General features: G+C 35.7%; 1 protein-coding gene and 1 non-coding gene across 2 annotated transcripts in view; one reads left to right on the top strand and one right to left on the bottom strand.

Moving 5' to 3' along the window:
• Positions 1 to 26341, bottom strand: part of MSRB3 (methionine sulfoxide reductase B3) — a 165502-nt gene that overhangs the window by 36855 nt on the left and 102306 nt on the right. The window lies entirely within an intron of this gene.
• Positions 5978 to 6088, top strand: LOC130857892 (U6 spliceosomal RNA). The gene has a single exon (XR_009054892.1). It is a non-coding gene; the product is annotated as a U6 spliceosomal RNA (small nuclear RNA).

The raw sequence follows: 26341 nt of genomic DNA on the forward strand, positions 1-26341 counted from the left end.
ATGAAATGCTAGTAATATGTTGGTACCTTTTGACTTTTTTAAAAAATTTCTTTATTTTATTTTATTTATTTATTGGCTGCATTGGGTCTTCGTTGCTGCACACGGGCTTTCTCTAGCTGCTGCGAGCAGGGGCTACTCTTCATTGTGGTGCACAGGCTCCTCATTGCCGTGGCTTCTCTTGTTGTGGAGCATGGGCCCTAGGTGCGTGGGCTTCAATAGTTGCGGCACATGGGCTCAGTCGCTGTGGCTCACGGGCTCAAGGGCACAGGCTCAACAGTTGCACCGCACAGGCTTAGTTGCTACGTGGCATGTGGAATCTTTCCAGGGCAGGGCTCGAACCTGTGTCCCCTGCATTGGCAGGTAGATTCTTTACCACTGCGCCACCTAGGAAGTCCTACCTTTTGACTTTTATAATCATTTTGCTATAAGGGATCAATGTATGAAGACCAGGAAGTAGGTAGACTGTGATATTGTGATTTATAATAAGAAATACATATTTGATCTTTGTCCCCTTTCTGGCAGACTCCTAAAACCTTTGGAATTTCCTAAGTGATCAGAGCAACAAAGGTGTCTTTTTAAAATTCATAACAAGTCCCTTTTAACCAACCACACCTGAGTTTACGTTAATATGGTAACTTTTTAAGGATGTGGACTGGTTGCCAGGGGAATCAACCATGTGATTAGAGGATTAGACCTCCTCAACCTCCTGGGTGAAAGGAGGGGCTGGAGATTGAGTTCCATAAAAACCCAAAAGGATGGGTTCAGAGAGCTTCTAGTTGATTAACATGTAGAAGTTGCTGGAAGAATGGTGCTTGATGAGAGGGCATTGGAAACTCTGCACCAACTTCCCACATCAATGCCCTATGCATCTCTTCCATCTGGCTGGACCTGAGTTATACACTTTTATAACAAGCTGGTAATCTAGTAAGTAAACTGTTTTTCTGAATTCGGTGAGCTGCTCTAGCAAATTAATCAAACCTGAGGAGGGAGTCTCGGGAACCTGCAGTCTATATCCATAGGTCTGTCAGAAGTACAAGTAACTACATGGCCTTGCACCTGGTGTCTGAAGTAGGGGGTAGAGGCCATCTTGTGGGGCTGAGCCCTTAACCAGCCTGTGAGCTCTGACACTATCTGCAGATAAACAGTGTTAGAATTAAGTTGTAGGACACCCAGCTGGCGTTTCAGAATTGCTTGATATATAGAAAACCCACATGCCTGGTATCAGAATTGAAGTAAAGTTGTAATAATGTATTAAGAAGGGAAGAAACACACGCAGGAGTGAATCTTTCCTCCACATTTATACACACACACAATTATTGTGGTAAAATATATATAACATAAAATTTACCATTTTAATCATTTTTAGATGTACAGCTCAGTGCCACTAAGTATATTCACATCGTTGGGCAACTATCACCACCATCCATCTCCCAGAACTTTTTCCTCTTCTCAAACTGAAACTCAGTGCCCATTAAACAACTCCCCCTTCCCCCTCTCCCCAGTCCCTGTTAACCACCATTCTACTTCTGTCTCTATGACTCTAGCTCTTTAGGAATTTGACTATTCTAGGCACCTCATATAAGTGTAACCATGCAGTATTTGTCCTTTTGTGTCTGCTTATTTCACTCAGTATAATGTATTCAAGGTTCATTCATATTGTGGCATGTATCAGAATTTCATTCCTTTTCAATGCTGAATGAGATTCCATTTTAGGTGTATACCACATTTTGTTTATCCAGTCATCCTTCGATGGACATTTGAGTTGTTTCCACCTTTCGGCTATTGTGAATAATGCTGCTATGAACATTGCTGTACAAACATCTGTTTGATTCTCTGCTTTCAATTCTTCTGAATATACACCTACAAGCAGAATTGCTATGTTTAATTTTTTAAGGAGCTTCCATACAGTTTTCTAAACTGGCCGCACCATTTTACATTCTCACCAACAAAGTACAAGGATTCTAACTTCTCCACATCCTCTCCAACACTTGCTATTTTTTGTTTCGTTTTGTTTTGTTTTAATAATGGCCATCTTAATGGGCTGAGAATATATTTTTACTGACTCATTCCCATATTCACAAATCTCCTTATCTCACGTTTATATAAGAAGGGGTGAGGGGAGCAATATATGTTTGGACAAAGGCCTTTTTCACTATATGAAAATACACTGGCAACCACACCTGTAGCCTTAGCATCATTAGCAAAATACTCACAGCCATTGAGCCAACAGGCTCCAACCAAGGCGTCACTGACTGGTACAGATCTGCCTCTAACTGTTAGGAAAAACCACTATTAAAGAAAAATCACACAAGGGGGTGGGGGAAGAGGTTATGGTGCCAAACATCTTTGTTCCTGTCTTCACCTGCTCAGATGGTATCAGTCAATCATTTACCTAAGTCAGGATCAGAAAAGCTAGAGGAGAATACAGATAAAGAAAGGGATTAAATGTTTCAAATGTCAATCTGTGCTAACACACATCTCTAAACCCCCATTTCAGCTCCCTTATTTTATTGTGGAACCATGGAGCTTTTAACAATTTTTTTTTTTTTTGAATCCATTCATCTTTCCTTACCACAAAACTGTCCTGTGCCAGAATCTGGTTCTTTTCTCATGGGTCTAACATTTCAGCTTGTTATAAACAGCATATGGATATAGATTATGCAATGATAAAATGTGTGCTGCATTCCAAGGACTTATATTTTCTGTATATATGTGAACAGCAAGTAATCACTGCACTGATTTTTCTCTACTCTAAAAATAAATAACGTACTAATCAACTAAGTAAAACATCAATCTGGCACATATATTCTTTTATCTTCTTTTATTGATTAAAAAATATTTTTAAAGTCCTATGCTGAAAAATGAGAAAGTAGCCATAAAACAAATATTATATAAGTACCTAGCTTTGTCCTTAAAGACACCAATCATACTGAAGTCTCGCAAAAGATTCCCTAGTAATCAACTTCTGAATAATTTATTTGTTAGCGTCGATGTTCTACTAGCCTTCCACTTCTCATTTGTTCCAAGCTGGATGAATCTTGCCAAATAGCAAATCCAGACAGACTTCAGTCTCCCTGTGCTCGTTCAGCTGCCATTTCTCATCAGAACACAGTTAGGTATTATCTTTTAAAACACACAAAGACATGCACGTGCAGATGAAGCTCTTCCCATAAGCGAAGTGTGTATTAACAATAATCACGAAGAATTTCTGAAACTCACATGTCAAAAAGTATCATCTTCACTTCCCTGGACCTTTCAAATGGGAACACACAAGGCTTCTGGCTTTCCACTATAACCTGACTTTCACCTTCTTCAAAAAGAGCTAAAAAAAAAAAAAAGAAAGAAAGAAAAAGAAAAAAGAGGAGGAAAAAGGATATCCAAAGGCATTTCTCATCAATTGCTAAATGGCCCAATATATTTGTAACTCTATCTCCTTTTCCTTTACACCAAGTGAGTGATGAAAACCTGATGGGACAGGCGAGCAACATACTAACATCCAGTCACTGGAGGACATTCACAGAAACAGACAAAAACAGGCCTAAGTGGGCACAGAAGGTTAATGCTGGGAACTGCATAAGCAGCAAGTGAAAAATATCTCCATTATGAGAGGAAGAGGTTAAAAAGTTTAAGGAAATTTCTGAATAAAATCACTAGGACTAAGGCAGTGAAAGGGATTCATTTTTCAATTTTCTTGAAAAACAGGACTCAGTCTGTGACCCGGCCTCCCAGGTATTACATACAGACCTCAAGAATACAGTCATTTAGAAAGTAACTGCTTCAAGGAGTCCTGCTAAAACTACAAAGACGTGAAATTCCAGGCAGACAGGAAATTCTTTGGGGAATAAAAGAATTTTATGACTCATAAGATTAAAATCTCCTGAATACTCACTGAAGAAATCTAATGATGTACTGTCACCAGGAAAAGAGTTTGATAAATTCATGTGTTGTGCATGGAAATCTTAAGTAAAGCAGAAAAGTGAACACATTTGAGCCTATAGTCATTTATAATTTTTCCTCTCAGGGTAAAACTAACTTTAAGGACACCAGAATTTCTTATAGGGTCTAACATTTTATAGAATGCCACATTTTTAACTACTGAGATTTTAAGCAAAATTTCATATCTTTTTTTTTTTTTTTTTTTAATCTGTATCTTACTCAAGTCAGCTCAGGAATAGGCCTGGGATTCAAATGTGGGTCATTTGGAAGGTTCTTTGTCTTCAAATTTAATACAACTTGAAGAACGTTTTAAGAGTTGAAGGTAAAGGCTTGGGCAGATGTCACTGGCAAGAGAAAGAAGGAGGTCGAGTTTTTCCTGGGGAGATCAACAACAACAAAAACAAGACATGGCATTATTTTCCTGATTCTAGACAATGCTCAAGCATAGAAGAAAATCCACATCCAGGAATCTATCCTTACCTTAACACACTCTCCATTTCTTTCTAACTTTACTTCAAAATTTTGTCTGTTCTATATGAAGTCCCGTTCTAGTAACAGGTTGTAAAAATAAAGCAAGCAATGAAAGCCCTCTGTTTAATCTTTCCCGGGGACAAACACACTGTAATGTACTATATGTAACTATGAGTTAGATTGCAAATTACTTTTATTTAATTTAGTCTAGTGTTTAGCTTCACCTCTGAAATATCGGTCTGCATCCTTCTATTTTGGTTTGATTCTATGGTCCACTTTAAACAGTAAATGTTTACGTTAAAAGGACAAGAGAATGTGTGATGTATTTTAACTGTCAAGAGTGTTGTGAACAGCAGCAGCTGGAAGAATGTGTAGTCCACTTCACGGCTATCCTAAAGCCTTTTAGAGTCTTCAGACCAGTAGTTACGTCCTTCATTGCTCATATTAAAAACAAAAGCAATTCAATTGCCTTCTCTGAAAAATGTAGTAAGATTTCTAGAGTTCACTCCTGGTGGGGTTCTACACTAATTTTCTGCTGGGATGGGGAGTGAACTGGTTATTAAGTTTTTCTTTCATTTGTCAGATTGCTGGTTCAGATGAAGACAAAAGCCAGGAGTAAATGAAAGGATTCCCATCCTCGGTCTTACTTAGAAGTCTCTGAACTATGCTTGGTCCTGTTCCTCTGCAGTCACTGTTCACATCACCCTGAATTCATTGTGATGCGGCTCCTGTCAAAGCCCTGCTCAGAAGACCAAACGCTGAAGCCAAGTTGATTCCCTTAATGTTTCCAGATCTGGTGAAATTCCACAAATAACAATGAAGGGAGGAATGTTTAACCCTCTTACTGCAGTGATTTCAGGCCCCGTGGTCACAGCACTGGGGAGGAGTGGGTCCTAAGGCTATGTTGGGGGATGAAAGCAACCAACGCAGTGCACGTGCATAATTAGACCGGACCTGACACATCCAATTAAAGAAATATTCGAAGGTGGGCAAAAGTGTACATCATCCAACTCCTACCTACCTCTCCAAACACAACTCTTTTTGGCCACGCTGCACAGCTTGTGGGACGGCATTGAAAGCCCAGATTTCTAACCACTAGGCCACTAGGGAACTCCAAACACATCTTGAACCACTCTCCACGTGGTGCTCCAAGCACACTGGTCTTCTCTCAGTTCCCCTAGCACATCAAATTCATTGCTCATCGGGCTCCATTGTATTTTCTCTCTCCTCTGTTTAGAACATTCCCCCAAACTCTCTGGATTCTCATACTTCGGATCTTAGCTCAAATATCTGCTCCTCAGTGAGGCTTTCCTAGAAATCCTACCTAAATGAGTGCCCTCCCACCCCCACCGTCACTATTCCCTATCATCTGATCCTTTCTATTTCTTCTACACCTCTTATCAGATGTCATCATGTTTATCGGTTTACTGGTTTAGTGCCAGACACATATACACACTAGAATGTAAACTCCTTAAGATCAGGAGCCCTGGCTGTTTACCACTCTTTCTGCTGTTCCCAAAGCCGTAAATATTTAGGGAATGGTGGTGTTTATCACTCTGCTAGAGGCTGAGTGCTCGCTGCGGCAGCACATATACTAAAATCGGAATGATACAGAGAAGATGAGCATGGCCCCTACGCCAGGAGGCTGAGGGGAAAACAATATGAAAAGATGCAGATTCATCCTCAAAAACCTTATAAAGAGAATGGAGACTGGCAAGTAATCATAGCATATAGTAAGATCATTGTTTTACAGGGGCACATAAGTCTAGTAGAAAAAACCTTCATATGCCTATTTTACTGGCGGAAAAAATCTATTCCAAGGGAGTGGACTGGGTGTGCAAAGGCAGGGAAACAGCCATAACAGCACACAATTCCATTCTGTGGGAATCAGTTCAGGTTTTATAAAATATAAATTGCTAGGGGTGGCTGGGGAGAGGAGGACTTAAACTTGGACAGAGAGGGAGCCAGGTCATGAAAGACCTTCCTTGGTATGCAAAGGAAGAGAGATTTCATTCTATAGCCAGTGGGAAGCCATTGAAATTTACTCTGGGCAGAGGTGTGACATGACAGATTTACATTTTAGGAAAAAAATTCAGATAACAGATTTAAATGATTTAGAAAATCAAATTATGGACAGAGAGCAGAGGGACAGCCAACAGAGTTTCACAATAAATAGGTATCATAGAGAGGAAGAGGGCTTCAGTGGCAGGAAAAGCTTAGACAAATTGTGCTGAATACTGTATTTATCTTGTCTCTGAGTGGTTTTATTAGGCCATATGCTGTAGCACTGGAGCAGCCCTAACCAGAGGTTCTAGATACTAGTGTCTATTTTAAGAAGGGTTAAGGGACTGAGCTCGACACTGGATAGGAAACTCTTTTTTCACTTTTAGGTATTTAATGGTCCCAGAATGGTCTCTCTCCGGAATTCAAGCAGGATTTAGAAGTAATAGAATGCTACCACTAGGCAAGGACTTCTGTTTCATGGGTGTGTGGACATTTCTCATCCTTTAGACCCAAATTCTCTAGCTCCAGTGCCAGTGGGAATACTGTGGCCTACACAATGTACAATGCAAGACATCATTATGCAGGGCCAAAATGTAGAGGTAAGAGGACTGGAAGTACTAGTAGGCCAAGTGCAGGAAAACCAGTGAAGCACAGAGTATGGCAGTAGCCTCAGGCACTTGAGTTTGCAAAAACCTAATGGGTTAAAAGAACCAGGCACCTGTCACTAAATTTTTGATTGCCAAGCAGATTGAACATAAAATGAGATGATGATGTAATCTCCAACCCAGAGCAGAGGCTTAAGGATTTGTGACCTGTCAGTGGTGATCTTCTACTCTCTCAACCAGAGTTCCCAGAGAAAATTAAGCTTGAAACCCCTGCTGTAGAGCCTAACCCAAGGCTTGCATTGCATATAATTAACCTCTTTCCTAAGCATCTCAAGTGGTCCTCATAATGTATCATCCTTGGGAAAACTGAAAAACTAGTTACTCAAATCTCTTTCTGTAGCCTGTGGTTCAGGTGAGCAATCCAGGGTAAGAAAGGCAACAGGGGGGTTGCTATGTTCCCTCTTACCTCGAGACCTTCACTTCGTCTCATTCCATTGCTTGGGAATATTCCCATTCAACCCTCCCCCCTCCCTTGCCTACCTTTCTCCTACTCATCCTCCAGGTTTCAGTTTAAAGCCAGAGACCTTTCTTGACCTCTTACGCTAAGTGAGTATGCCTTAAGCTTGGATAGAGAGGGGGCCAGGTCATGACAGCCCTTCCATTTTACGCAAAGGGAAAGTGCTTTCACCCTGTAGCCGAAGGGAAGCCACTGAAAACCTCTGGGCAAAAGGGTGACATGATCAGATTTGCTAGTTCCAAAAACCTCATGCCTCTTCTTTGTAATCATATTTTAAAAACCCATCCAATGAGGGTAGGGCCTCAGTCTATGCTGCACCATACATACTCAGTGGCCAGCCCATTAGAGCATTTGTGGTATTGGTATTTAAAAGAAAGAAAGAATGCATCAATAAAGCATGATCTAATATTGGAACACATGTGCCTGATTGGAACGTAGGAAAGAGGGCATTTTAGCAGTTTAAAGAGACATTATTAATATATGGGAAACTGTCAAGTGCTACTTAGCAAAACAGAGCACTAAATACCTCACAAGGAGTGAGTACCATGATCAATGTAATTAAACAGAGCTAGCTGTACTTTTAATAATGTTGTTGAATGAAAAGGCACAGCCATTGAAACATCATTTTCAGTCCTATTAAACCTATCCAGTTAATTATGGTGGTCTTGGGCTACTTAGAAACCTTTGAACATGGCACACAATTTCAAAGCCCACAATAAGCAGAATGAAGGGCATAGGTGAAGGCAAAATAAAGTAACCACTTATTCTTCTACTGAGGCTGCAAAATGGGAATATACATAATGTATTACAGGTACTGGGGTAGCTATTCTTAAACATTTACAGTGAGAGGAACCTTGCTAATTTTTTTTTCTGAGGAGCTTTAGTGGTATCTCATAAGACTGCTGCCTAAATTGAGGACTCTTGTTTAAAGGAAATCTGCCAAATTACTGGATAGGAATAACTGGAAAGGGCTTAACCACACACACACACACACACACACACACACACACACACACACAGAGTTATAGTAACTGTGATATGAAAAGTAAAATTAAAATGCTTTGGAACTGAGTGAAAATATGACTATAGTAATGATATCATGAACACAGCCCTGAATCCTTGACTAGGTCTTCCCACATGAGACCTTGGGGAATCCATGTGCTGCCTTTCTGAGCTTGTATCATTTTTAAGTGAGAGTGTTGGATTATGTCATCTTTAATGTTCTTTTTTCAAATGCTAACATTCTGCTCTACAAAATCAAATCATGACAAATTACATCCTCTGTTTATAATTCCTTATATTATATATTAAATACCAATTATAAATTTAAATACAAAATATATATTATAAATAATCTAGTTTACAATGGCAATCAACAGATTATGGTGTAGCAATACAAGGATAATTCTTTCTTCCCTTTCATCAATAACCATATACATATATTTTGTCTTTCTAAAAGGCATGAATGATTGAATATTTGAAAACTAAAAACAGCCAAAGATCCTTTAAGGGGAATTTTGTGAGAATTTAAGCCTTTGCCAATCTAATGATCAAAAAGATATGGTGATCATTACAAATTTTTCAAAGGTAAAAGAGTACAAAGTTTGCATTCATTTGTATACGTGGGATTTTAAGAAGGAGATCCGAGTATAACGGATAGCATGCATACAAAGGTTACACCGGTGACCACAGAGAGGACATATTTTATTCAGGCACAGAATAGACAGATACATAAAACCTATATAAAAAAGAAACAACACAAGTAAGACTTTCCCATGGAAAGCTCACATTCCCATTCCTCCAAGTGTTTGGGAGAGAAAAAAAATGTCACTAATCAAAAAAGAATTAAAGTCTTCATGGCATATTCAGAGCTAGGAACACCCTTTTGTTCACTGGATACATCTTTCACTTGTACAAATGCCATTATTAGGTAAGTAGGAAAAACAGACACAATGCAGTATATACTGTATCTGAAAACAGTACTCTACCCTGTTGCTGAGCTTTATTTGAAAAGCATACTTAATTGAAAACCTACACAATGAGTACCCAACAGATTCCCAAGTTGTTGAAACAAAATAAGAATGAGATTGAATATCAAATATGTTACCCCACAAAAGGGAGGGGAGGTTCCACTGGCAGTAGTTCTAATAAATAGGACCAAAATGCTGCAGTGTGAAAAGGTCTGTAGCAAGTTCACCTGTGGGAAAGGTTAATGGGAAGAAACCAGACAGGGCAGCAAACGCAATTCCTACATTCATTCATTCCACATCATTCTCTTTATCTCTGCTTAGCTCGTCTGTTAAAAAGAACTCAAATAGTAACAGCCAGAAATGATCAATTATTCACTAAATTATGACAAGTATTATGCTAAGCTCTTTAGGTCATTTAATTCTCTCAACAATCCCATGAAGTTGACACTTGTTTTACATTAGTTTTAGCAGGAGTTAAGAGAGATGAAGACGTTCCCAAGATTACACAATGTACAAGTATCTGAGCTGGGATTTGATGCTCTTAACCATCTTCCTAGTGAAGTGCCAACAACTTTTGATCCCGTGCCAACCATAAAACAGCATAAATATACTAAATAAAATACCAACTGTGTGAATTATTTGTAACATACATATATCATGTATCCTTAATATACAAAGAGAACTTACAGCACAATAAAAATATAAAATACCCCAATAAAAAATAGGGAAATGACAAAAATCAGCAATACATATACATAAAAGAAAGAAAGAAAGAAATGTTCAATAATTACATTTAAAAACCTAAACACAAAGAATGCAAATTAAAACATTAGTGAGATACTAGATTTCAAATATGACATACATTATCAGATATTAATGAAATAGGATGAAAATATTCAGTATTGAAGAAAGCGAGCATAGAGGGGACTTCCCTGGTGGTGCAGTGTATAAGATTCCATGCTCCCAATGCAGGGGGCCTGGGTTTGATCCCTGGTCAGGGAAATAGATCCCACATGCATGCCACAACTAAGAGTTCACATGCTACAACTAAGGAGCCGGTGAGCCACAACTAAGACCGGGTGCAACCTAATTAATTAATTAATTTAAAAAAGAGAGAGCATAGAGAAATGGAAACACCCACAGAATCCACATGGAAGTTAAATCAGCACAAATTTTCTGAAAGCAATTTGGCAATAACTACCAAGATCCTTTGAAGTGCTCATAACAATACAAAGAAACACTCAGAAAGTATACTGCTCCTGCTGTGGTTCCAAACAAACTGTTCTTTAAAAATTAGAAAATAAAGCTCAAGACGGGAAGACTTACTACATAAGAAATAGCTATGACAAACAAAACTTACAAAACTTATTATAATGCTAAATCAATGTAATCATTGATACGATTTAAAGTATAATGTAACATCCAAAAAGGATTTTATAAATGGATGATGCATTTTGCAAGAAAAAAAAATTACTAATAATCTGAAACCCAAATCCCCAGTCATTTCAATGAAGCTATAGAGGTGAAAGAGAGGAAAAAGGAAAAATTACACTCACACACATACACACACACACTGCTGTCCCCCTTAGCAGTCACTCCATTTCCCCCTAGATTCTCTAGCCCTAGGCAACCACTAATCTATATTCTGTCTCTAGAGATTTGACTATTCTGGACATTTCATGTCAGTGTAATCATATACTATGTCCTCTTTCATTACTGACTTTTTCCATATGTTTGCAACGTTCATCATGTTACAGCACACATCAGCACTTCATTTGTTTTTATGGCTGAGCAATATTCCATCGTATGGATTTACCACGTTTTATTTATCCATTCATCAGTTGATGGACATTTGAATTGTTTCCATCTTTTGGCTATTATGAAAAATGATGCTATGAATATTTGTGTACAAGTTTTTATGCGGACTATGTTTTCAATTCTCTTGGCTATATCCTAGGAGCGGTATATGTCAGAAGGATCATATGCTAACTCTGTTTCGCATTTGAAGAACTGCCAAACTGTTTTCCAAAGAGGCTATACCATTTACATTCCCTCCAGCAATGCAGGAGGGTTTCAATTTTTCCTACATCCTTGCCAACATTTGTTATTATCTCTCTCTTTTTTTATTATAACCTTCCTATTGGGTGAGAAGTGATACCTCATTGTGGTTTTCACTTGCATTTTCTTTCTTTCTTTTTAATTTTAAGCTTTTTATTGGAATATAATTGCTTTACACCCTTGTACCAGTTTTTGGGGTACACCAAAGTGAATCAGCCATATTTATACATATATCCCCATATCCCCTCCCTCCCACGACTCCCTTCCACCCTCCCTGTCCTGGCCCTCTAAGGCATCACCCATCATGGAGCTGATCTCCCTTTGTTATACAGCAACTTCCCATTAGTTATCTATTTTATAGTTGGTAGGGTTATGTTTTGCATTTTTTCAGGGGTACATATTGGCCATTTGTATGTCTCCCTTGGTGAAATGTTTATTCAGATCCTTTGACCTTATTTTTTCTTCTGGTCAATGAATGAAGTTTATTTTTCTAAATTCATGAAAATCAAGCTAAGTTTGTACAGTTCTTGAAGTTTTGTTTAAATCTAAATTATTTTGTAAAGCAGAATTACATGCAAAGTGAAGAGGCAAAAGAAATTCCTTTTGAAATGCATTTTCTGTGTTATCCTTTTTAAAAAGTAATAATGATTTAATAAACCAATAAGTTCAGTAAACTTAAATGAGTACTAACAAGCAATTTCTGAGCTATCACTATTTATAGCAATAGACACAAATCTATTCTTTTGACAAATGAAATTGTATATACTTAAAGTGTATAGTCTAATGACTTGACACACATATGCTTTGTGAAATGATTACCACAATCAGGTTAATTAATACATTCACCACCTTCCACAGTTCATCTTTTTTTTTCCTGGTGAAAACACTTAAGGTCTACTCTCTTAACACACTTTCCAGTACAAACACAGTATTATTACCTATAGCATCATCACATTGTACATGAAATCCCCAGAGCTTATTCACCTTATAAGTGAAGGCCTGTGTCCTTTGACCAGCGCCGCCCCATTTCCCCCACCTCCTAGCTCCTGGTAACCACCATTCTACTTTCTGTTTCTATGAGTTAGACTTTTTTTTTCAGATTACACATATAAGTGAGATCATACAGTTTTTGTTTTTCTGTCTGACTAATTTCACTTAGGCTAATGTTCACCCATGTTGTTGCAAATGGCATGATTTCCTTCTTTCTTAAGGATGAATAATATTCCATTGTATATATATACACCACATCTTCCTTATCCACTCATCCATCAACACTTCAGTTGTTTCCATATCCTGGCTATTGTGGATAATGCTCCAATGAACATGGGAGTGCAGATACCTCATTTCTTTCAGATATATGCCAAAAGTGTGATTGCTAGATCATATGGTAGTTCTACATTTAAATTTTTGAGAAACCTCCATACTGTTTTCCATAATGGCTATACTAATTTACATTCCCACCAATAGTGCACCAGCATTCCCTTTTCTCCATATCCTCATCAACAGTTATTGCCTCTTGTCTTTTTGATAAAAGCCATTCTAACAGATGTGAGTCAATATCTCATTGTGGTTTTGATTTACATTTCCTTAATGATTAGTGACCATGAGCATCTTTTCATGTACCTGTTGGCCATTTGTATGTCTTCTTTGGAAAAATATCTATTCAAGTCCTTTACCAATTTTTAATCAGATTGTTTTTTGGCTATTGAGTTGTTTGAGCTCCTTATATATTTTGGATATTAACCCCTTATCAGACGTATGGTTTGCAAATATTTTCTCTCAATCTGTAGGTTGCCTGTTAATTTTCCTGATTGTTTCTTTTGCTGTGCAGAAGCTTTTTAGTTTGGCATAGTCCCACTTGTTTATTTTTGGGTTTGTTGCTTGCGTTTTTGGTGTCATTTCCAAAAAATCATTGCCAGGAACCATGCCAAGGAGCTTTTTCCCAATATTTTCTTACAGTGGTTTTATAGTTTCAGGTCTTGCATTTTAATCTTTAATTCATTTTCCGTTAATTTTTGTGAATGGTATAAGATAGGAGTCCAAGTTCATTATTTTTCATGTGAATATCCAGTTTTCCCAACACTTTATTGAAGAGACTATCTTGTCACCATTGTCTGTTCTTGGCAACCTTACCCAATATTAGTTGACCATATATGTGTGGGTTTATACATGGGCTCTCCATTCTGTCCCATTAGTCTGTATGTCTGTTTTCAATGCCAGTACCACTCTGTTTTGATTACCTTAGCTTTGTAATACAGTTTGAGATCAGAAAGTGTGATGCCTCAGCTTTGTTCTTCTTTCACAGTATTGTTTTTGTTATTTGGGGTCTTCTGTGGTTCCATACAATTTTTAGAATTGCTTTCTCTATGTCTGTGAAAAATGCTATTGGAATTTTGATAAGGATTGCACCTGAATCAGCAGATCACTGTGGGCAGTATCAACATTTTAACAATATTAATTCTTCCAATCCACGAACACAGAGTATTTTTCCATTCATTTATGTCTTCTTCAGATTCTTTTATCAATGTCTTACAGTTTTCCGTATACAGATCTTTCACCTCCTTGGTTAAATTTATTCCTAAGTATTTTATTATTTTAATCCTATTGCAAATGGGATTGTTTATTCCTTTTTCAGGTAGTTCATTGCTAGTGTATAGAAATACAACTGATTTTTGTGTGTTAATTTTGTATCCTGCAACTTTACTGAATTTGTTTATTAGTTCTAACAGTTATTTTAGTGGAATCTTTAGAGTTTTCTATATATATGAACATGTCATCTGCAAACTCAGACACAATTTTTACCTCTTCCTTTCTGACTTGGATACCTTTTATTTCTTTTTCTTACCTAATTGCTCTGGCTATGACTTCCAACATACGTTGAATAAGAGTAGTTACAGTGGGCACCCCTGTCTTGTTCCTCATATTAGCAGGAAAGCTTTCAACCTTTCGTCATTGAGTATGAGGTTAGCTGTGAGTCTGTCATATACAGCCTTCCTTATGTTGAGGAACATTCCTCCTATACCCAATTTATAGAGAGTTTTTATCATGAAGGGACATTGAATTTTGTCAAATGCTTTTTTCTGCATCTATTGAGATGATCATATGATTTTTATCCTTCATTCTTTTAATGTACTATATCACATTTATTGATTTTCCTATGTTGAAACATTCTAGCACCCTAGGGATAAATGTAAATTGATCATTGTATATGATCCTTTTAATGTGCAGTTGATAGTATTGAAACTGTGGGTTAAATACACTTCAGTTGCCTTCAATAATCAAGGTCATTTAAAGACCTGTATGTCCCCCAAGCAGCACGTAGCCTAACCAATAATATACTTGGTCTAATTGTTTTCTAGGAACTTGGAGTCAGCTGTGTCTAGTTTGATCTAAGTTGGTTAAGACCGTATAGATCAATACTTCAACCGCACATGCGTGAGGGTCCACTTGGTGACCTTTTGAATGTGCTGGGGTCTGTACCTTATTTAAGCCTGAGTGGAACAATACTTTTTTCCAATAACTTTTCCCCCTGCTCCTGATGCCTAAGACACCTGCTTCTTTATTCACTATCCCATGAAATTAAACTAGAAACCAATACCGGAAAGTGACCTAGAAAGCCCCCAAATACGTGGTGATTAAACAACATACTATTAAGTAACATATGGGTCAAGCAAGAAGTGTCAAGAGAAATTTTAAAATATTTTTAACTAAATGAGAGTGAAAATACACCTTATCAAAGTTTATGGGATACAGTAAAAGCAGTGCTTAGAAGGAATATATAGCATTGAATGCTATTACTAGCATTAGAAATGAAAGCGAGGCCATCACTACTGAAACTGTGGACATTAACAGGATAATAAAAGAATATTATGAACAACTCCATGCCCACAAATTTTATAACTAGATGAAATAGACCAATTCCTTGAAAGACACAATCTACCAAAACTCTCATAGGAGAAACTGATAATCTGAATAGGTCGATATCTTTTAAAGAAATTGAATCAATAATTAACAACATTCCCAAACAGAAAACACCAGGCCTAGATGTGTTCGCTGGTGAGTTTTATCAAAACACTTAAGGAAGGAATGATAACTAAGCTCTACAATCTCTTTCAGAAATACAATTGATTTTGTACATTGGTCTTATACCTTGCAATCTTGATGAACTTGCTTATTAGTTCTAATAGGTTTTTACTGGATTCTTTAGGATTTTCTATATACAAGATCATATCATTCGCAAACAGAGAAAGTTTTACTTATTTCTTTTCAATCTGGATGCCTGTCCTCCTTCCCTTTCTCCCTCCCTCCTTGCTTCCTACTCTGGATGCAGAGGTATAATGTAGAGGAATAAAACAGACACCCACTGTTTCTATCCTGTATGACTTGCTTCTGTCTCTAACCAGCAGTTCTCCATCCTAGGTCCACATCAGAAGCACCTATGAAGCTTTTACAACAATGTCAGTGTCTGCGCCCCAACTGCAGAGACTTTGAGCTAATTGGTCTAGGATGGGCCCAGGCTCATATATTTTTTAAAAGTCCTTCAGATAACTCGTGAGTGGCTAGGATTGAGAAAAACTTCTCTAACTGAAATTGAATCTGGTAACTAAAGCTAGGGTTGGGCTTAAAGTCAGTATAAATAACTCCAGGTGTAGGTAACTGGATTACTTTGGCTGGAAAATCAGACAGGCTCTTTAGAGCTTCATTACTCAAAACATTATACTTTTTTTTTTCTAATTGAGGTTCCTTTTTAAAAACATTTTTAGGTAAAATTGTTCTATAATGTTATGTTAGTTTCAGGTCTACAACATAACAATTCAATATTTGTATAGACTACCAAGTAATCACCACAATAAGTCTAGTTACAATCCACCACCATACAACTAACCGTCTTCACCCATTTTACCCATCCGCCAGCCCCTCCCCTCTGGTAACCATCAATCTGTTCTCGGTATCTATAAGTTTTATTTTGCTTTGTTTGTTTGCCAGCTTCCACACATAGGTGAAATCATAAAGTATTTGTCTTCGTCTGACATTCCAGTTAGCGTAATACCCTCTAGATCCACCCATGTTGTTGCAAATCCAAGATTTCCTACTTTTTATGGTTGGGTAATATTCCATTGTATATCTATAGCACATCTTCTTTATCCATTCATTCATAGACAGACACTTAGATTATTTCCATATAATTGGCTATTGTAAATAATGCTGCAATGAACATGGTGGTGCATCAATCTTTCTGAATTACTGTTCTCATATCCTTCAGATAAATACCCAGAAGTGGACTTGCTGGATTATACTGTAGTTCTATTTTTTTAAATTTTTTGAGGAATCTCCATACTGTTTTCCATAGTGGCTGCACCAACTTACATTCCCACCAACAGTGTAGGAGTGTTCCCTTTTCTCCACATCCTCTCCAACATTTGTTATTTCTTGTCTTTTTGAAAACAGCCATTCTAACAGGTGTGAGGTGATACCTCTTTGCAGTTTTGACTTGCATTTCCCTGATAATTAGTGCTGTTAAACATCTTTTCATGTGTCTGTTGTCCATCTGTATATCTTTGAAAAAATGTCTATTTAGGTCCTCTGCCCATTTTTAATCAGATTATTTATTTTTTTGCTATTGAATTGAGTTATTTATATATTTTGGATATTAACCCCTTACTAGATAGAATGATTTGCAAATATTTTCTCCCATTCGGTAGGTTGCATTTTCAACCTACTGTGCAGAAGCTCTTTTGACGTAGTCCTACTTGTTTATTTTTGCTTCGTTGCCTTTGCTTTTGGAATCAGATCCAAAAATTCAATGCCAAGACCAATGTCAAGGAACTTACCACCTATGTTTTCCTCTAGGAGTTTTCTTCTAGATCTAGGAAACTCTACTTCTGCTGTCTTCAATTATCCTCTTCTTCCCTCCATCTGTAGATTCCTGGGATAGTCGCCCATTTCCTTTTAGCACCTGGCTCAAATTTTCTCTCTCCAATACAAGTTTTCATGATTCTATATAACTTCCACAATCATGTTGACAACTCTTCCAGCACCCTGCCTTCATGCTTCCTCAATCTCCACAATTCCAAAAGCATTCATTTTAATTTCTCTGTTGTTACCCACTAGCTTAGCCAAACCCTGTACCTAATCACCTATAAAACCTGCTGGAAACTCCTGTAGGAGCTTTTTTTTGAAACACCATAAAATAGAGGAATGTTCAGAAGTCGATTCTTGGCATCCCAAGCTGAAATTTTGAATAAATTTTTCACTGAAACTGTTATGTATTCTCAAGTACCTCATAGGTTAAACATGTTTGGTGAACTGGCCTTTAAATCTAATTTTTCTATTAGGTTCTTTCTATAGTAAAATGCATTCTACGCTCAAAACAACTAACCTACAAATGAACTTTTAACAAACAACCTATTCATCTCTTTGAGAACATTATCTATATCATATTCTGACTAGTGTTTGCTATGACAATATCACTTATATGACTATGAATTATGAGCAAAGGACAGAGCCGGGGACCCACACAATAAGTTTTAGTCTACATGTGTAAAGTTACAAATTAAAAGTCTCTAGCTAGAAGCATATATCCTAGCCATTTCCATTTAACTAAAAGTTGCTTCTACCCCCTGAAGAAGACTGCACTACCATCACCAATCACATATTCTGGGAAAAAGCCCAGCCCACTCTTATTTTCAACTAAACAATATTTTGGCTGTCAGTATTAATATTCAGTAAAATTATTATGGGACAACCTATCCAACACTGATGTGCACCTACCATCTATGAGCTTGAGATCAGTTGGTTCCTTTGTTTCTAGCTGGCTTTCTTTCTTCTCCTTTAATGTTCCCACACATCTTTCATTGATGAGTTCCTCTCTTCCCTCATCTAACATTCTAACTCAAGCTTTGTAGCCTCAAATTTCTCTATGAAATAGGAAGCAAGATTATTGCTGAGACAGAAAAAAAAGGGTAGTAGGAAAGGGAATTTGAGAAAAGTAATAAAGATGTAGAAGGACTGCAGAATAGTGCCATGAGGTGATCTGAAATGAAAGACTATAAATCTCTGATGGCAACTATCCAATAGCTATAATCGTTCCTTTAGCAGAGCCATGCATCCTGGTGAAGGAGCTATTCAATATAAGGGAAACAAACCCAGAACCCAAAGGGTACTGGCAAAAATGACAAAATGGTAAGTATAGAGTCTAGGATGGATGGAGAAGAAAGGAGCGGCATGATAGACTGGGAAGAAAAGGAAGGGGCCAGAACACTGAGGTTGAAGAAGCCTGGCTGGACTGTCCACATGGTCACTGAAATGGCTCATGAGGATGGTAAGAATTAAAGCGGAAGACAAAAATCCTCAATAAATGAAGGGCATTAACAAGGGATTGACAGATCACAGCAAGGATGAAAAGCAGCAAGTGGCTGAAAAAGACGACAAACCTCAAAAGAGAAGTTCTTAACGTGAGAAAGGAAAACTGAGGCTTTGAAGGAGGTAATGAGGAGTTATTACTGATGCTGCCTCTAGGTGTGGGGGAAAATTGCAGTTGCAGGAAGGACCGTGTGACAGAGACAAATCTCAAGGCAAGAAAATGGAGAAAACATTTTGTGAAGAGATTTGAGGATAAAAAAGAATGTATTTACAATGGAATGAGAGTTTCAAAGAACAAAGTAAAAGTGGCTGCAAGGCTAGCAAGAAAGAATTATGAATAATAAGCTACAGAAGACTACAGGGATAAGAGAGAGGAGAACCATGGGATGGCTAAGCAGTGTTAGAGGGTGAGACTTCTGCAAAGCACATTTTGCTGGAGACGCAACATAATACCTATCAATTTTCCCATAACAAGAAAAACATTCAAAGAGACATGGCCTCAGATGGGTCATTAACATCACTATTTACTGGGAGGAAGAAATCAACCCTTAAGAACACATGAATTAATACCCAGGGTAGAAGAATAGAGGGTTGTATGCTTTATGCCAGTGCGCTCTTATTTTTTGCCCACAATATTCAAACAAAAAGGCTTTTCTTTTTTTTCTTTTTTCTTTCCTAAAGTACTGGTATAAAAGTTTACTCAATTCAGTTGAATTATGCAGATGGCTCTAGATAAATCAGTCAATAATTTCTCAAAATTAATCTGATTTCAAGAGCCCTTTTATGATAACACGGAAATCTGGGGCTGTCTCATAACATGGTACAATCTGGGCAGTACAACATGAACCTGGTGGACGAGTCATGTGGAAGCTAGACTCCAGTTTATGCCCCCCTTCACTCCCAAGGCTTTGTACTCACCTTGACCCAGAAAGCCATACAGCCGCAGTGGGGTGCGGGTGGGGGTGGGACAGAAGGGGGCTTTTTCTAATTCATCAGACTAAGGAGAGCACCATTTTCTAATGGCCACAAAGGTATTGTATAAAATAGCTTAGGCCCTTCCTAAATATACAAATAATCCAGAGGAATGTATTGTCAAAATCTTTTAAATAATAAAAATTAATAACTTGTTAAATATGTGAATTAATGTTTTCTGAATTTTTTCAACGAGTGAAAGCTAATATTTTCCCAAAGAAATAAAAAATCATATTATCAGTCTACTTTCTTAGTCTGAGTCACTAAAATTAATGATTCTATTTACAACTCAAGTCACATTAAAAAATACTTCTATCATATTTTTATAATATTGGGTGTGAAGAACAATTTTCTTAATATAATCTCAAAGTAAATTTTACAAAAGAAAAGACTGACATATGCTACTAGTAAAATCTTTTTAATTCCTGTAGAGAAAAAAGGTCTTAAACACAAAGCAATCAATTGGGAAGAATATTGAATGCATCATTCTTTCCTTAATCAGCAGCAGCGGCACTAATGTGTATCAAACACTTGATAGGGGCTTTAACTATATATTATTTTATTTAGTCCTCATAACATTGATCTAGGTATTACAAGTATTCTTGTTTTACAAATGAAGAAAGTAGGCTCAGAGAGATTACATTACTTGCCCCCAAATACAGAATGCTTAAAAGAAAGAGCTAGGATCTAAATGACGGTCTGTCTGACTCAAGCCCTGCTGTTACTTCCAGCCACACACACATACACACACACACACACACACACACACACACACACACACACACACACACACAGTTAATACACAATTCACAAGAGAAGACTTACAAATGATAAATAATACATAAGAAGAAGAACGTTCACTCTCTCCAGTCATTAAAAATGCAAGTTAAAACAATGAGATCCTACTTTTCACCTATTAGATTGGTAAAGAAAATAGGAAGACAGTAATACTCAGAGTCAGTCAGTGTAAACAGAAAAAATAATACTGCATACCACTGGTGAGAGTATAAATTGCTACATTTCTTTCTGGAAGGCTATTTCACAGTAAAACTAAAAGTGTGCAGATTATTTACCTTTTATTTTCAGTTATTTTATTTTTATTTAACACATTGCCCAACTTCCTCCTCCTCAGTTCCCTTTGTTCGTTGCCCTTCATTTTCAAACTACATTCTTTGTTGTGTCAAACTAACTCCCTGAATGCTTGTAAAATGAGATACTAATGTTGTACTACAATTCAGTCATCCATTAGCTCTCCAATAGCCTTACATAAATAAACCCAAAAGTTGAAATAATGAGATAAGACTGAAAAATATCAGAAAATACAGTCTATATTAAAGGCACATATATCTGCATAATAGATAATTGTATTCCTTCACTTACAGCAAAACTGACATGAAAGATCTTTGCTACATTAATCTTTGTGAGCTAAAAAAAACACAAAGGGAAATGCTCACATCCCTTGAATTGCTTAACATATTGTTAGTTTAGCTAAGTATCCAAAAATAGATAATGGTATTTAAAAAGTGGTGCAACTTGTACTCCAATTTGATCAAAGATGATAATAATCTTTAAATTTTACTTTACATATATTTAATTTTAAAATATTCTTAAAATTCAAGAATTATAAAGGCCAAATTTAAGCTATAACACAAAAAATGCATATTTTAATACATATTACCAAGTATTGTATTTAATATGTTCCTCCTCAATACTGGGTAATTGTTGCATAGAAAGGATGCTTATTAAGTATTTGTTGAAGTGCATGTTTTCAACTGTATGATACATAACAAATTCCTTCTTATTCTCCAAGAGGAAATTCTTAGCAAACAAGTTATAAACTAAATTTAAATCACACCTGTAAAAACGTTTAGCATATAAAAGAAAAATAAAAAGTCCATCCTTAATGAAAGCACATGCAAAGATCTTAGAACCACATATGTTCTCTTCACCAACTTCCACACTTATAAAAATATGCATCACGTCCTTTGCCTTGAATCCTTTTTGATATCAGATGTGTGAATAAATAATCTATATATAAAGTAACTCACATAATTTGCTATCTAGAACAATTTCTGAAAGAATACCTGAAGAAGTAGTATACCAAAATGAAAAACAGATCTAAGAAAGATCAGGACACAAGAAATAGTGATGAGTAAATAAATAGGTAAAATTAAATAGTTAATTCTAAATAGCAGTTACCAACATGTCTGTAACACTTAATAACAGTCTTAAGAAATGATTTTTAAGAAAGTAGGGGCATGATGAAAACTATTACAAAAATTCCAGATTGGAAGCAGCCTAAGGGCACAGGGGTCAGGGACAAAAGTACTAAAGTTCTTATATCAGGAGAAGCAGAAGGAGGTTATAGATTTTAATTAATTCCCGACATTAACAAAAAGTACAAGGTCAAATATGTTTCTTAAAATTAACAGATAAATAGAAACCTATGTTTAACTTATAACTAGAAGTTTTTTAAAAAGAGTAACAATTTAATCAATCCAATCAAAGGAAGAAAAGGAAAGAAAAAGACAAAGGCAACAAGCATAATAAGAAGACAAGATATGTGAGGAACAATATCAAATATATTGGTTTTCATAATAAATGTAATTAACCAAGTATAAGCAATTAAAGATTCATTCATTTGGCATTAACTTAGTAAACATTTATTCAGTCATCACTTGTGACCTAATTGTGCTTAGTGCTGGGGATAAATATAATAGAGGAATTATTATTCTTTTTAGCTCTTTATTGGAATATACTTGCTTTACACTCTTGCATCAGCTTATGAGGTACACCAAAGTGAATCAGCTGTATTGATACACATATCCCCATATCCCCTCCCTCCCTCGACTCACCCCCACCCTCCCTGTCCCGGCCCTCTAAGGCATCACCCATCATCGAGTTGATCTCCCTTTGTTATAAACAGGGCCTTTGACCCCAAAAAGTTCATAGGACAGGAAGTTAAAGTTATTTTATTACATTTTGTGGAGTTCCAAATTAGAAATAATTAAAATAAATTAACATATTACTTTTCCTATATGGAATTATAAATTCATATACATGGTTTTCCAGAAAATTGTGCTATATCTGATTAAAAATTAGCTTTAGATTTTTATCAGAAATCAATGCATGTTTCAAAAAAATTGTATGCCAGTGGTGATAGAAATTAAGAAGGACAGAAACAGTTCAGGGATGCAGGTGGGATGATTTCGTTAATTAGACACAATCAGAAAAATTTATCCAATTTTTAAGGAGATTTAATACCAGTTCATATAATTTGCAACACATTTTTGCTTTGGTCTTATCCATCCTCCTCCTCTTCCCATCAAACAAAACTCGTATCACTATGCTTTCAAAAGACAGACTGATGCGTTTGTTTAAGATGAATGGTATCTTTAGACAAAACAGACTTTTTTCCATATGCCATTTTATGTAGTATTTACACATAACCTCATTGAAAGAGCAAAACAAGGGATTAAAAAAACTTCCTCTAGGTAAATATGACAGAGGCTGAACACACTTCATTATCTCTGGATAAAAAAGACAGAACAACTAGAATCAACGGGCAAAACTCCAAAATTAAAAGTTTTATTTGCCACCTATTTACACACGTAGAAAACATTTATAGTTAAACTCTCTAAAATGACTTACTTCCAAATGATGAGGATCTGCCTAGTTGTAAAGATAAGTTTAAAAATTACATATTGACTGAAATGCTACTCTGCCTAACTGAAAACAATAATCTTAGTTCTTTTATGCTGAACCTAACCTAATAAATATTAACACTTTAATGGATGTATTCAAGAATAGCATAAAAGCTATATTTTAGCTAAAATTTGTTTTTAATTTATGCAGTTTGGGTTAAAAAGCTGCACAATTTGATAAGGTAAAACACAGCTTCCAGTGGATTATGAATGATATATTTTTCCTGTAATATTTTACTCATTATAAATTTTAGAGTAGAAACTTTAGTGGTCATTAAAAACAGAATGTGAAAATATTTTAATCCTCTTCAGTCATTAATCATGTCATTTGTACCAGATTACCCTGCTAAGTTATTTGAAACAGATTAAAACATTTTCTAAACCATTACTTTCCTATTTCTGATCATCTCATATACAATTAGTCTATTGACTCTTAGTGAGAAACGCACGTAACATAAATACAGACGCTTTCATCTCTTTGTTGTATAGACCCACGGCTTGTGTGGTGACACACCATATATATCAAAACCCACATGAAGTGGAAGAATATCTTCTTGAAACATCATGCCAGAAGAGAAAGATTATTAAATCCAGCAGTAAGAAGAAAGTAGAATATAAAGTTCCTACCAACCATTTTATAAAAGTAAGACATGCTGTCTTTTAGATTTCTAATGGATAAATATGAAGTATTTTGAAAGAATATAAAAGATTACTTTTTTATAAACCGGTTACAAGATAAAGATGAGAATTAGTCTAACTACTTTTCAAGCTAGAGTATTTCTAAAAGGCAATTAATTGCTAAGACATGATATAATTTGGACTTCTACAAAACAAATTAAAGTCTTTTGAAAAACCATAAAAATATTTTCTTTAAAAGTGGGTATAAAATAGAGATTAGAATTAACCATGTGTAAAAATGTAATTAAGCTATCTTTAAACATTTTCCTCAAATCTATAGTCACATCTATTAAGTAATAAAGTTGGTTATTATTAAGCTGCATATCTTTAAATTTAAAATAATTCCACTAACAAAGCATCTTTGTTCATTTATATAATTTCATACTCTAGGAAAACATATTCATTTATCATTACTTTATTGTCACCCATGCCACCAAGTTTACAAATACTAAAATAGTATGAACAGTAACTAGCTGTTGAATCAACAGTTAAATCAACTGCGTAATTAAACTGACACTAGGATCTGTGATTTTTTTTCCTTAGGTATGTGCAGGCACACATTATCAAAAGCTTCCCTCCCTCAGCTTCGTTAACTACAAAACAAATAGATAGGCAGCAGAGAGAGGTCACTGTTCCCTGCTTATCAAAGTCATATAAGAATACCTTAATGGTAGTTTATTTCTATGCTGAAAGTTATTTCTGTTAGATACTAAATTATTTTAAAATAATTTACAAATAGCTTGCTTAGGGCAACATACAAAGCTTTACCCGAGTGTGTAATCAACAAACAATTGTGAAATTGAGTATGGTTACATTAAACTTCCAAACTGAGGAAATGGTATTCATTTGACACTAAAATTTCCCTTTTTATTAATTTATTCATTTATAAAAATTTATGTCATTTTAACAAAACATCATAATGTGTAGCTCTATGAAGCTGTTTCTATATATGGCATGACTGTATTTTCATAAAATTATATAAAATTTTCAGGTTACATAAAATGCATATTAATTTTACACAGAAAACTTTTGGGGAAAACTTGTATTTCATACTGGATGAATTCAAAATGATTTTAAAACTAGATTTTGGGGGGGAATTTTAGTTCTTGTATATATTAACAAATATACTTGAAATCAAAGGCAATTTTAAGTTGTAGATATGCAGTATTCTTCTACAATCCTAAAAAAATATAAAATCATATAGCTAGAAAAACAAATATATTAGTACATTGCTTAGAATTTAAAAACTAATAAACATCTCAATAAATACATCAGCAAAAGTCACATATCTAAACAACATTTTAAGGAGTACTGCTAAGAAACAGATCATGATAAAAAAATAACGAATGAATTTCCATACAGTATAATTTAAAAGGCAAATATGTAGATTAAGATTAATATAAAGCAACCCACAAAATGCAATGTTTGAATAAATTCCTATAAAGATAACTTTAATGTATTGAATTACATTTGAATGAGTTTCAACGTCACTTTCATTCATACAATAAAAGTATATTTTACTTTAGTATATAACAGCACAGGAAAAACTGAATTTGTTTTAATAGAATATTATAGCATAGAAACAAATTTAAATCTAATATGTTAGAATAATACCCCAAACTTTATATTTGATTGGCTGGGCAGCCTGAGGCTGACTAATTTGATAGGCTATAAAACTTAAATCTTTGCGCTGTTGCTCTGTGTTGCTGTTCCACTGTAAAACAGATTCATTGTTATCGAATTGTTTTGTCATTTACATCTCTCACCTTCTATATAATGGTCTTCCATTAATAGCGTGAATGATTTGGATGCAAGGTAATTTATAGGTACATTTTTTAAAGAAAAAGATGATCTTTGTAAGTGGTAAATATTCTATATTATTTTGGAAATGGCAAAATATTTTTCTTTGCAAACCTCAACATCATTCCATTTATCATTCATTCACTCATCACTTATTCAACAAACATTACCACATGCTACTGTGTGAAAATATGTTGACTAAATATGTCTTTAATATATATCAATTAAATGTCTTTAATGTCAACAAAAACAAAAAAACCAGTA

The sequence above is a fragment of the Hippopotamus amphibius genome, chromosome 7, assembly GCF_030028045.1.
Source record: "Hippopotamus amphibius kiboko isolate mHipAmp2 chromosome 7, mHipAmp2.hap2, whole genome shotgun sequence".
NCBI classification, from domain to species: Eukaryota; Metazoa; Chordata; class Mammalia; order Artiodactyla; family Hippopotamidae; genus Hippopotamus; species Hippopotamus amphibius.